At 42.0% G+C, this 13,949-nt stretch overlaps 1 protein-coding gene and 1 pseudogene across 2 annotated transcripts in view; one reads left to right on the top strand and one right to left on the bottom strand.

Moving 5' to 3' along the window:
• The window catches only part of PDE4D (phosphodiesterase 4D, cAMP-specific), a 1,610,544-nt gene that overhangs the window by 111,946 nt on the left and 1,484,649 nt on the right, over positions 1-13,949 (top strand). The gene's annotated exons all lie outside the window — the stretch shown is intronic.
• On the bottom strand, positions 7,463-8,169 carry LOC104998364 (annotated as a pseudogene).

The raw sequence follows: 13,949 nt of genomic DNA on the forward strand, positions 1-13,949 counted from the left end.
TTGCTCTGATTTAGCACAAATATTTAGGTCCTATTACATAATGTATCCCTTAGGAATCTTCAAGGCAAGCAATTGAAATGGACTTTGGCTGGCTTAGGGATAAAAGGAATTTCCTAAAAGATATCAGGCATCTGGTAGAGTTGTTGTGACATACCAGGCACCAGACTTAGAGTATGGATGGGAACTGAGAAGCCAGATTCACAAAGTCTTACCACAGAACCAGCAGCCTGGTGAGCCATGGCTGCTGCCCTCGCTGAACACGACGTGCTGGCTTGTGTGCCCACTGCTGGTGTTGGCCCTGGGTGCTGCTGCTCAGAGCTGTTGATGCTGCTGGTCTGGCAACTGACTGCTACCCACTCAGCCAGCGGAACAAAGGCTCCCTTTTCGCCGAATCACCAAGCCCATGATTTGAAGCTCCAGGGTGTCTTGTTGCTCATGGCTAGCTCATCGCCTGTGCCATAGTTACCAGAGGGGCTAGAAAAGCAAGTATTTGGCTATTCTGACTGCTTTACTGAAGTGGCTTTGTTTCCCAGAGAGACCTAGAGGGCAGGAAATTTACCAAATGTAGGCAGGGGCTCAGATGCTGGGAAGCCAGTATTTAGTCACACATCATCATCATCTCATTTTATCCAGAGGCATGGGAAGGATCCCCTGTAGGAGGGAATGGCAAACCACTCCAGTATTCTTATGTAGAAAATTCCCTAGACAGAGGAGCCTGACGAGCTACAGTCCATGGGGTCCCAACAGGTCATACATGATTGAGCACACACACACTCACACTCACACACACACACACATATTCCTTTGAGCCTTTCATTTTCCCTTTTGCTGACATCTTTTTTATTTTAAAACATTTTTTATTATTCTATATTTCAAGTAGGAAAAAGATAAAGAGTTGACATTTAAAATTATTTTACTTTATGACTTTCTTGAAGTTTCTGTAAGCAACACCCAGATGTTCTGTAAGCAACACCTACCCTCATCCCTTGAGCTCTCACATCCCCACCCCTAGAAGTTGGAAATGGAGGCATGAACCTACTTTCTGAGAGTGTAGCTATAAAATAGGCCTAGACTGGATCAGATGGAAGGAAATGAAAAGTAGTTATTTAAGTGAGATAATAATTGCATAAATTTCACCTCTTCCTCCCTCATTAAGTGCATGTATGCTCAGTCCTGTCCGACTCTGTGCGACCCCATGGACGGTAGCCCGCCAGGCTCCTCCATCCATGGGATTCTCCAGGCAAGAATCCTGGAATGGGTTGCCATTTCCTATTCCAGGGGATCTTCCCAACCCAGGGATCAAACTTGTGTCTTTTACATCTACCTGCATTGACAGGTGGGTTCTTTACCACTGGCACCACCTGGGAACCCTCCCTCATTAGTGTAAGTAATCAAATCGTGGAATTTTAGTGTCCTGAAATTTCCATTTTGGTATCTATGTCTCATTGTAATTTGGAGATAGATACATGGTTAGACACTCAGAGGTAGAGCTTCATGATTACGAACAGGGTGCTAGAGTCAGGCAGGTCCAAGTGCAAATCCTCATTCAGCAATGTGGCCTTGAGTGAGTTCTTTTGTTCACCCATAAAAGGGCACTGATAATCCCTCCCTCTCAGTGTTGGTGTGGGGGTTAAATTAATTCATATAATTTCACTTTCTCTGAAAGTGAAATTGCTTTTGGACAAATGCCCCCTCATGGGATGTGTTCAAGTGAGGTCGGTTGACTTGATCTGGGAGGTGTTATAGAGGGAGTTTCTGAAATGCGGAGTAGGCTTTCAGGGCACCCTTTAGAAGCTGGTTCTTTGGTATAATAGTTCTGTCAAGAACTCAGACAAGGTTTGATCCTCTGAGCTGGGCACCTCCTGCTCTAAACAGCAAACATACCAGCCATTCAGGAAATGGCAACCAAAGTCACCACCTGACTGGAGATGAACTGATTAGGACGTGATGGAAATGGGTTGGTCTGTCCAGATGGTATCAGGTGCATAAATTTGGCAGCCACTTTTACCACTGTCATTGCAACTCTGACCACTTTCCCTGACTCGATTTAGCCAATGCATTGAGTAACTTCCCCAGCAACAATGACAGAGGTGAGATGCCTCTGTCATTTGCAAAGCAGTCCACAAAAAGAAGGCCTTCCATGTGGGGACTAGTAGCTGATTCTCTTCGTAACTGTGGACTAGGTTTTAGCTCTCACTTGCGCCTTTCAGCTGTGGATCTTGGGGCAGGAGACAACCTGTGTGACTCTACATGGTGGTCATGGTGGTAGTGATAAGCAAGCCCAGGGAGTATGATACTGGGAAGGGGCTCAAATAACTTGTGAAAGAGGCAGCCAAGTAGAGTAGAAGAATGCTGAAGCAGAAGGTGAAAAGGTTTCATTTGCTTGTGTTTTATTTCCTTCTTAATCTTGATACCATATATGAACAGGACACAAAATGGATCATGTACTGTGTTCTGGGCTTCCCTGGTGGCTCAGATGGTATAGAATCTGCCTGCAATGCAGGAGACCTGGGTTTGATCCCTGGGTTGGGAAGATCCCCTGGAGAAGTGAACAGTTACCCACTCCAGTATTCTGGCCTGGAGAATTCCACGGACAGAGGAGCCTGGCAGGCTACAGTCCAGGGGGTCGCAAAGAGTTGGACACGACTGAGCAATCTTCACTTTCAGTTTTCACTGTGCTTTGTAGACATGAAGAAAAATAAAAGGCACACTCTTTGCTCTTGAGATGTTTGCAGTCTGACTCAGCAGTTCCACCCCCCCACCCCCCATCCTTTATACCTCAGTACTTATTACATTTACTTCTAGTTCTTCCTCTTTAAATTGAGAAAGCAGAGTCAAAACCAGACACCGTGATAATGGAATTTTATATTGTGATCTTTGATTATACTTCTCTTTCAAGCCTCAATATTTCACGTTGTGAATAATAATGTTCTTTGTAGGAAAAATCCTTAATTTGAAATGTTGCAGATGGCCTTTTATCAGAAGGTAGGGACTGTCAAAATAAATAGATCTAATTATGAACCATTGTTGTGGAATGGACCGTCTTAAAGAAAAGAAGCCAAGATTCCCCAAATTAAAAAAGACCTTACATTTTAAAAGTACCTTAGAATAATCACCTGTCTGCGGTTGATTGGCTTTCAACAAGTTATTCAGCTGATGAAGGCAGTCTGCTTTCTACTGGTACAGCTATTCTCAGAACTAAGGTTGGGGAACTTGCTGGGACCTCACCATCGTCTCTTTACTTGAACAGGATTTGGTTTAGGAGAATCCTACTGCACTAGTACTTTGAAATGGAACACAAGTAAAAGTCTTGGGATTGAGCCATTTGTAAAAATGTCTGGGTTCTTATGGATCATTTTGGGAGCATTTTGTTGTTCAGTCACCAAGTCATCTCTGACTCTGAGACCCCGTGGACTACAGCATGCTAGGCTTCCCTGCCCCTTACTGTCTCCAGTCTCCCCTATCCTTCACTATCTCCTGGAGTTTGCCCAAGTTCACGTCCATTGAATCGATGATGCCATCCAACCATCTCATCCTCTGTCACACTCTTATTCTGCCTTCAAACTTTCCCAGTATCAGGGTCTTTTCCAAAGAGTAAGCTGTTTGCATCTGGTGGTCAAAGTACTGGAGCTTCAGCTTCAGCATCAGCCCTTCCAAAGAGTGTTCAGGGTTGATTTCCTTTAAGATTGACTGGTTTGATGTCCTTGCTTTGCATGGGACGCTCAAGAGTCAACCCTGGGTTTTGGGTTCCCCCTGAGGATAAGAATGTGAGAGAGTTGATACTTTTCAGCAGGAGTTCCTTGGTTTGGTGAACTGGTTTTGCTTTTGACAAAATATTTGACTCAAAGCAGATCATAGAATCCCCCAGATCCGTGGATATTCATGCACCCTGCCAAAGTCAAGACCTTGCTGCTGCTCTGTCCTCAAAGAAAGAACTTAAACATTTGTAAATAGACAATTTAGGAACTGTGACCTTGTAACTAGTGACTGGAAGTATTTACTTCATTTGTAGTTAGAGGTTACTTGAGTTTGCCAAGGAAAGTTTAGAGGATACCAGATTTGAATTGATATAAAGATGACAGAATAAAAATCTAGATGATGAAAATTATCTTATCTTTTATTCAATTTTGCTCCTAAAACTGCAATAAATAAGAGATTATATTAGTTGAAAACATACATAAATTTAGAAAATTCAGACATATCTGTAGATAATAACCCTCTCAGGGAAACATTTAATGAATTTTCTTTTTAAACATATGAATTAGTTCCCTAATAGAGTTAAATTAATATTTTACTGTGAAACTTTTTTTCACTACCAGAATCTGTGGTAAATTGGTAAAGAAAAATGGACTAGCCATTTATTACTACAAGAGCTTATTGGTTGCTTTGGCCATCTGAGTATTTAGTGAGTGACTAAAGTGGAAACGGCTTCCCAGGTAGTGCTAGTGGTAAAGAATCCACCTGCCAAAGCAGGTTAGATGTAACAGATTCAGGTTCTATCCCTGGGTCAGGAAGATCCCCTGGAGGAGGGCACAGCGACCCACTCCGGTATTCTTGCCTGGAGAATCCAATGGACGGAGGAGCCTGGCAGGCCTCAGTCCATCAGGTCACAGAGAGTTGGACATGATTGAAGTGACTTAGCATACAAAGTGGAAGCAATTTGAAATACTACCCTTACCATATTCGATTTGGGTACATCCAGAGATATTTGCTGTGTTTGGCAAAAATAATTATTCTGAAACAATTGTTGAGCTGAAATTTTCTGTTGCCAGCAAAAATTCACATTGCCAAGTCCTCTTTGCCTTTATCTTCTAAATCCAAGAGTATTTCAAGGGAAATTCAATACAAACATGTCATATACCTTCAACTTCTTGATCCAATTAGCAGTTCTTTCTAGTTGCAGTGGGTTATCCATGGGGTCTTTTAAAAAAAATCTTACAGCTTGAAGGGGAGAATAAATGGAACTGATCCCCCCTAAGTACTGAGGACAGATGTGCATTGCTCAAAGACTCTCAGCTTAGAAAAGACTTTCTCCCCTCTTGGCAAATCAGGCAGCATGGAATCATCAATGGCCCAGCTCCCATGGTATTTTTATGAAGTTGTTTCAATGTGTGAAACATCCACCCCATGGAGGTTTAAGTTGGTTGTAGCTTGAGCCCCACAAAAGCAGGTTCTGGGATTTATATAAGCCCTTGATTTTTTGGAACACATCTAATGGTGTGAAATTCATTGACTCCTGTGATATGAGCTTGCATCTGGGCAAGACCCACCAGAGGCCAGGAAGTTCACAGTCAGATTTTTATCCCTGAGAACATTTATCAGCTTCTATGAAATCCTCACCTGGCTCCATAAAAGCAATAGTTGCAACTACCTTAGGGGAAGTACCCAGTTAAATATGTTTCAGGTTGGCAGTTCTTTTCTGTGAATATGAAGTTCAGAGTCTTCCCTGTAGTATCCTTCTAAGGTGAAATTGAAGAAGGAACCATGAGAGTTGTACTTGGAAACACAATTGGGAAGCTGGTGCTCCCCATTTAAAGAAGTGGCTTAAAACTTCTTTCAGTGACTTTCTAGGGGACAGGCAAAGTCATTTCCCCTTGATGTTGGGAAGCTGTAGGTGGGGTTAATTTCTTGATCAGTCACTCAGTCCTGTCTCACTCTTGGTGACCCCATGGATGGCAGTGTACCAGGCTTTCCTGTCCTTCACCATCTCCCAGACTTTGCTCAAACTCATGTCCATGGAGTCAGTGATGCCATCCAACCGTCTCATCCTCTGTTGTCCCCTTCTCCTCCCGCCTTCAATCTTTCCCAGCATCAGGGTCTTTTCTGATGAGTCAGCTATTCCCATCAGGTGGCCAAAGTATTGGAGTTTCAGCTTCAGCATCAATCCTTCCAATGAATATTCAGGATTGATTTCTTTAGGATTGACTGGTTTGATCTCTTTGCAGTTCAAAGGACTCTCAAGAGTCTTCTCCAACACCACAGTTCAAAAGCATCAATTCTTGGATGCTCAGCCTTCTTTATGGTCTAACTTTCACATCTTTACATGACGACTGGAAAAACCATAGCTTTGACTAGATGGACATTTGCAGCAAACTAACGTCTCTGCTTTTTAATATGCTCTTTGGGTTTGTCATAGCTTTTCTTCCAAGGAGCAAGCGTCTTTTACTTTCATGGCTTCAGTCACCATCTGCAGAAGATTTTGGAGCCCAAGAAAATGAAGTCTGTCACTGTTTCCATTGTTTCCCCATCTATTTGCCATGAAGTGATGGGACTGGATGCCATGCTCTTCATGTTTTGAATGTTGAGTTTTAAGCTAACTTTTTCACTCTCCTCTTTCACTTTCATCAAGAGGCTCTTTAGTTCCTCTTCACTTTCTGCCATAAAGGTGGTGTCATCTGCATATCTAAGGTTATTGATATTTTCCCCAGCAATCTTGATTCTGGCTTGTGCTTCATCTAATCCAGCATTTTGCATAATGTACTCTGCATACAGGTTAAATAAGCAGGGTGACAATATACAGCCTTGACGTACTCCTTTCCCAATTTGGAGACAGTCTGTTGTTTCATGTCTGGTTCTAACTGTTGCTTCCTGACCTGCATACAGGTTTCTCAGGAGGCAGGTCAGGTGGTCTGGTATTCCCATTTCTTGAAGAATTTTCCATAGTATTTTTGTGACCCACACAGTCTAAGGCTTTAGCATAGTCAATGAAGCAGAAGTAGATGTTTTTCTGGAATTCTCTTGCTTTTTCTATGATCTAGTGGATGTTGGTAATTTGATCTCTGGTTCCTCTACCTTTTCTAAATCTAGCTTGAATATCTGAAATTTCTTGGTTCACATACTGTTGAAGCCTAGCTTGGAGAATTTTGAGCATGTCTTTGCTAGTGTGTGAAATGAGTGCAACTGTGCAGTAGTTTGAACATTCTTTGACATTGTCCTTCTTTGGGATTGGAATGAAAACTGACCTTTTCCAGTCCTGTGGCCACTGCTGAGTTTACCAAATTTGCTGGCATATCAAGTGCAGGAGTTTCACAGCGTCATCTTTTAGGATTTGGAATAGCTCAGCTGGAATTCCATCACCTCCACTAGCTTTGTTCATAGTGATGCTTCCTAAGGCCCACTTGACTTCACACTGCAGGATGTCTGGCTCTAGGTGAGTGATCACACCATCGTGGTTATCTGTGTCATTAAGCTCTTTTTTGTATAGTTCTTTTGTGTATTATTACCACCTCTTCTTTTTTTTTTTTAATAGTTTAATGTATTTTAATAGCAAACTTACAGGAACAGCACAGAAGTCAGGCAACATTAAAAACATGTACTTGCACGTAGGACAACTCACTTAGCAAAGTATATGAGTGGACAGAATCTACTGTATGAGAAAAATGCTGCAAACACCGTTTAGTTGCAGTCAATAAGAAATTTACTTGTTTTTAAAAAATCCAAATGCTGGCATTTTCCAGAAAAATTTAACAGGTTTATTTATAATCGTTATAAAATTGAACTGCTGAAAAACTTGTTCACTGAAACATTTTGACTTGCATTAATGCTTTATGTCCCTGCATTTATATTAAAAATTCACACACAAATGAAAATGGAAGAACTGCCAATACTGGGTTTCTGTCCCCTATTTTTCCACATGCAATCATATACTTAGGTACCTTTTGACCCCATGGGGGAAAAATATCTAACATTCAGAACTACCAATAACAGGAAAAAGAGATTTTTTTTTTAAAGGATGAAATGTTCCCATCATAGTCAATTTGTAAGCATGTTCTCCACGTATGCAGCATGCTAGCTAGATGTCTGTTGGCTTAATTGTTACATGTTTGGCATGGATAGCACACAGGTTGGTGGGTGTCTTCAAAAAGCCAACCAGATAGGCCTCACTTGCCTCCTGCAAAGCACCAGTAGCTGCACTCTGGAAGCGCAGATCTGTTTTGAAGTCCTGAGCAATTTCTTGCACCGGACGCTGGAAGGAAGTTTGAGAATCAGTTCAGTGGACTTCGGATAACGTCTGCTTTCACAGAGTGCCACAGTACCAGGCCTGTAATGATGAGGTTTCTTCACCCCTCCAGTAGAAGGTGCACTCTTGCCAGTGGCTTTTGTAGCGAGTTGCTTCTTTGGGGCTTTATCACCAGTTGATTTGCTGGCAGTCTGCTTTGTATGTACCATGGTATGGAGACCTCCTTACTTACCTGGCTTCTCCTTCTGCTGGAGCTTGGTGAGCTAGAGGTGGCCACCTTGCCACCTCTTCTTAATATCTTCTGCTTCTGTTAGGTCCATGCCATTTCTGTCCTTTATTATACCCCAATTTGAATGAAATATTCCCTTGGTATCTCTGATTTTCTTGAAGAGATCTCTAGTCTTGCCCATTCTTTTGTTTTCCCCTATTTCTTTGCATTGTTCACTTAGGAAGGGTTTCTTACCTCTCCTTGAAATTGTTTGGAATGCTGCATTCAGCTGGGTATATGTTTCCTTTTGTCCTTTGCCTTTTACTTCTCCTTTTCTCAGTTATTTGTAAGGCCTCCTCAGATAAGCATTTTGCCTTTTTTCATTTCTTTGTTTGGGGGATGGTTTTGATCACCGCCTCCTGTACAATATTATAAACCTCCGTCCATAGTTCTTTAGGCATTCTGTCTATCAGATCTAATCCCTTGAATCTGTTTGTCACTGCCACTGTATAATTGTAAGTGATTTGATTTAGGTTATACATGAGTCTGAGTGAACTCTGGGAGTTGGTGATGGACAGGGAGGCCTGGCATGCTGCAATTCATGGGGTCGCAAAGAGTTGGACACGACTGAGTGACTGAACTGAACTGATACCTGAATGGTCTAGTGGTTTCCCCTACTTTCTTCAATTTAAGTCTGAATTTGGCAATAAGGAGTTCATGATCTGAGCCACAGTCAGCTCCCAGTCATGTTTTTGCTGACTGTATAGAGTTTCTCCATCTTCACCTGCAAAGAATATAATCAATCTGATTTTGATATTGACAATCTGGTGGTATCATGTGTAAAGTCATCTCTTGTCCTGTTGGAAGAGGGTGTTTGCTATGACCAGTGCATCCTCTTAGCAAAACTCTGTTAGCCTTTGCCCTGCTTCAGTTTGTACTCAGAACCTTCAAATAGGAAAAACCAAATTCTTCTTCACATTTGGATTGTCTGTGCAATATTGTCATCATAATCCAGGAAGAGGTAATGTAGGACTTGTACTGTGAGTAGCACTGTCTATTTCCTTTCTGATTTGTCCAAAGTATGTAAGTGATAATTCATATCATTCCTTTCAGGGAGCAAAACAATCAAAACCACCATCAGTACAGACTCAGGGTATCCTTGGTGCTAGAGGTGTCTATCATAATAATGATCCCTTACATCGAGTGGAGTTTGACATTTATAGAGCTTTTATAAACATTACCACATTTCATCTTCATAATAGCCCTGTCAGGAGGTTTTGTTATTTCCATTTTTCTGTTGAGAAAAGGGAATCTCAGTGATAGTAACTGAGTTGGTCAGTTTCAGAAAGGATCTTCAGTGAATGTCTTCCGCCTCTAAGTCTAGGGAAGTTTGTACTGTACCTCAATAAGGATTTATGACAGGAGCAAATGTAAGGGCTCAGTGTGGATCTGAATAAGAAACATCACAGCTATGAAAGTGATGGGAGAGGTCTTGTCATTTCTTAGATTATTCCAGAGAATGATGTGATGAGAAGAGAGAATGGCCATCAAACAGTTCCCCATCCTCATCTCAGAGGTCTAGGAATATGTTTAGTTGCTGGACAAAGGGAAATTAATGTTGTAGATGGATTTAAGGTTGCTAACCAGATGAACTTAAAATACGGAAATTGTTTTGGATTATCTGCATGGGTCTTACATAAGGAGGGAGGCAGAAAAAGAGAGTCAGAGGAAGATGTAACCAAGGAAGAAGGGCCAGAGCCGGGTGACATTGCCAGCTCTGAAAATGCAGGAAGGGGCCACACACCTTCCTGGGGTTGGGGATGACCTAGAGAATCTGAAAAATACATGGAAACAAATCTTGCCCTAAAACTTCCTGAAAGGGACAGAGCCAGGCCACACCTTATATTAGCCCACTGAGTCCCGTGTTGGACATCTGACCTACGAAACCGTAAGACAATGACGTTTTGCTGCCTTGTGCCACAAAGTTTGTGGTAATTTGTTACGGCAGGAATAGAAAAGTAAGCCAGTTGGAAGGCTGTTAGAGCCAGATCGGTAACTCTTTTCAAAGCAGGCAGTGCAACTAGGAACCTGTGTTATCACCATGTGAGGACAGTTACAGGTTGGATCGATAGTTCATTCAATTATTTATTAATAAATATGTCTGGCACATCTACTTGATGCCAGGTACTATTCCAGCAGCAGCAATAAACAAGACATAAAAAAAATCCTGTGTTCATGAAGGTATCATTGTATTATAGAAGGGGAGACAGGCAGTAAATAAGTAAAATACATCATATACTCTATAGTGAGAAGAAAATTATAAGGAGAGGATGAGAGGAAGTGGTGTGTGTACAGTGGTTTGCAAATTTTAGATGGGGCTTCCAAGGGCAGGTTCACTAAGAAAGTGAAATATAAATAAAGACCTGAAGAGGAAGAGGAGACAAGCCACAGAACTTTCTGGAGAAGAGAGACTGGAACAAAGAAAATGATTGCAAAGGCTCTGAAGACAGGAGGGGTCCTGACATGCTGATGGATCAGAGAGAGTGGGTTGGTGAAAGTGTGGGTAAAACTTCTGGTGTTTCATCCAGCGTCTCCTTAACAGTGGGTTTACAAGCTGCTTGCTTTTGCATGGGGTAGGAGCGTGTTGGTTTTACATATCAGTTTATTCAAAAGCAAACGTTGTTTTAAAAATAAGATGAATATTGAATTGGTTTATAAATGAGACTGTTAATTAAACCCCAGGTGCTGCACATAATTTCACATTCCGTGACCAATAAAAGTTGCTGGAGAATGGAAAAAAAAAAAAAAAAAGACTAATAAAAGACTTCTGGAGTGCTTGGTTGATTTGAATAGTGGCTTATAGCCTCATCAAGCCTGGAGTTGGAACTTTTTCTCCTCAGCTGGTGGCCCTTTTTTATCACCTCTACTGCAGAGCGAAAGCAGACCATTTCCAAAAGTCTGCCTGAGGCAGCCTAAAGCAGATAGTATCAGAGAATTTTTCAGTGCTGATAACCAATTTTATGGATCAGTCATTTGACTTAATGAAGAGAATGGGGGAAAGTGATGCAAGAAATGTGAGTACCGGTTGGCATTTCCTTGAAAATCTTAATAACTCTTGCTTTTCAAAGAGTTATGTGGTTGGGTAGTGCCTGTAAACAGGCTGACTTGGGAATGCTTTCAACCCAGTCAGTGGTTCACAGAGTTATGCTGGGAAAGGCCAGTCTCTTTTTTTTTTTCTCATCACATTGCTCGTATCTAATAGAAATCTCTCAGAGGAACTTTTATCCCTCTGTCTAGAGACAGAATCCACAGTTGTCATCCCCCTAAAGCCATTGGGTAGCATTTCTTTAAAGGAATAGGCTAGACAGAGTACTTCGAGTGATCCTTGCAATGGAGGGGTGAGCACCTGCAGCTAAGAAGGAGCCAAGGGTGACCAGAGAGGAGCAGATCAACTGGGGTAGTAGGTTGCGTTGCCTACAGACTCATCCTGGCAAGAGGGACATGTAAGAAGTGTCAGAGCTTGGTCTCTCACACAGCAAAGATCTGTGGTGGAGCAAACTTCAGGAAGAGAAAAGATGACCCTAGACATATGTGGCAGTCTAAAATCATGGCCTCAAAATTCTTTGGTGCTCTTCCTGTCAAGAAGTAAGGTCTACACGTCCTCCCCGTGAACCTTCTCATGATGGCTTGACCAATAGGCTGGAGCAGAGGGACACTGTGTCTGACTGAGTACAGGCCTTAAGAAGTGGTATAGTTTCTGCTTACAGTCTATTGAGGCAGTTGCCAGGCTGTGGGGAAGCTAAGCCTCCCCCATGCAGGCCCACGTGGAGAGGAACCAGTAGCCAGCAGATCCCCCAGTGCCGGTTGGGTCACCCCAGTTGGCATTTAATGGAACGGAGGGCTGTGCCTGCTGAGCCCTGCTCAGATTGGGAGAAAATGAAATACATATTGTTATTTTAACCTACTTACTTCTGGGGTAGCTTGTTGTATGTGTAAAATTGCAACAAGGCACATTTTAGGAGATGGGACAGAGAAATGTCAGGTCTCATATAGGATTGTTTTGCTATTTCAAATATATTTAATACGAAGCATATGATTAAAATCATTGTTAGCCATTTTGGAATTATTGATTCTTTCCTCATAAAAATGCACATATATCAACCATTTGGGTACAGTTTCAGGAGTCTCAGGCCCTCCTGTGTTTTTCCACAGGCATATAGACCTCAGCTAGAGCATCTCTCCACCGCTGTTTGTTATAAAGTGGAATTTGGCATAAGCATAGGGGAGGATGAGGGAAAGGACACCGAACTTTGTTATTAGGCTTGTGCTTTGTTCTGGCCCTTTCACTGACTTGCTCCTTATTGGAGGATAAAGTGCAAAACCTCTGTACTGCAATTTCTTGGATGGTAAATTGTTGGTTCAAGTCATTCATTTCTTCAAAGGAATGCTGAGATGGAGGGAAAAAAAAAAAAAAAGGAAGTGAATGCTTAGAAAAGTTGTAATTTGCCCCTCAGAGGTACTTAAGGAGTATTGAGTTAATTGCTAGCTTCTGTTATCCATTGGGGATTGCTTGATTGGGTAGCCCAAACCTTTAAGGGCAAGATATTGGTCATAAAACAACTCTGAGACATGGACACCAGGCAAAGAAAATCAAGGAGTATAGGAATGAAAAGGGGAATTAAGTACAGCATGACCTTTCACTCTGTTCTCCTTGGTTCTGTAGTTATTGGAGAGAAACTAGGAGAAACAGTAGGCTGCAAAAATTGGTATCAGTTTACACCAAAGCAAAACTCTGCTCACCAACACAAGGAGTTGGAAGCAGTATACACAGAGATCTCACAAAATATAAAAACACAGAAACTGCCTTCAGCATTGGCGTCATTGTGTAGAAAGTCTATTTACATTGGTTCTTGTGAGGTCAGCAAAACATTTTGAATAGCAACTCTTTGGCTGCCTACACTGAATCTGGAAATATGAAATAAAATATAAACAGCTGACCTGACTTCTGAGCAGGGTGTTCCAAAATTTCTTCTTTGCTTTCTCCTGCAACAGATTGCATTGTTACTTCATGTGTAGATTTCTGTCACCTCAGATGAAAGGATCCTGACGTTGGTTAGGGTAAAACCCAAAACACAGGTGATGGAAGGGAACACCCAATGTTATAGCCTCCAACAAGGAAGATCCACTGTGGTTGTTTTCCTTTCCATTGTGTAACCATAAGGATGGGGAGGGGCAGGGGGAGAAAAGCTGAAATCACGTCTATATGGATGGAAGGCAATTTAGTTTCCATCAGACGTGGTGGCATTGATCAGTGAATAGCAAAATCTTGAACAACAGTTGCCCAGTACAAACTGTGTCACAGGATCCAGTTCAAAGATATCTGCAGTTTGTTTAGTTTTCACGTCAATGCAGGCAGAGTCAATTTGGGCTGAACTAAAATGACCTTTGGAAATAGTTTATCACCTCTTCTTTTAGCAACTAATATGTTAAAAAAACCCTACCCCAAAATATGAATTTAATCCTTATTCAGGCCAGTGAAAGTTGAGGGGAAGACTACCCCTACCCCACACTGCATTGGTTTTCTGCCCATCAGCATTGAAGGCGGCAGAAGTCTTCTGCAGGGACAGTTCAGCTGGGGCACAGAGGCAGGTGACCTTGAGGGGCCAGTAAAGTAGGTCTTAGGAGGTGATTATATCACTTATTTCTTCCTTCTGTGTGTGTGCATGCTAAATTGCTTCAGTCATGTCCAACTCTGTGCTACCCTATGGACTGCAGCATGTT

The sequence above is a fragment of the Bison bison genome, unplaced genomic scaffold (genome assembly GCF_000754665.1).
Source record: "Bison bison bison isolate TAMUID 2011002044 unplaced genomic scaffold, Bison_UMD1.0 scf7180017864328, whole genome shotgun sequence".
Classification (NCBI taxonomy): domain Eukaryota; kingdom Metazoa; phylum Chordata; class Mammalia; order Artiodactyla; family Bovidae; genus Bison; species Bison bison.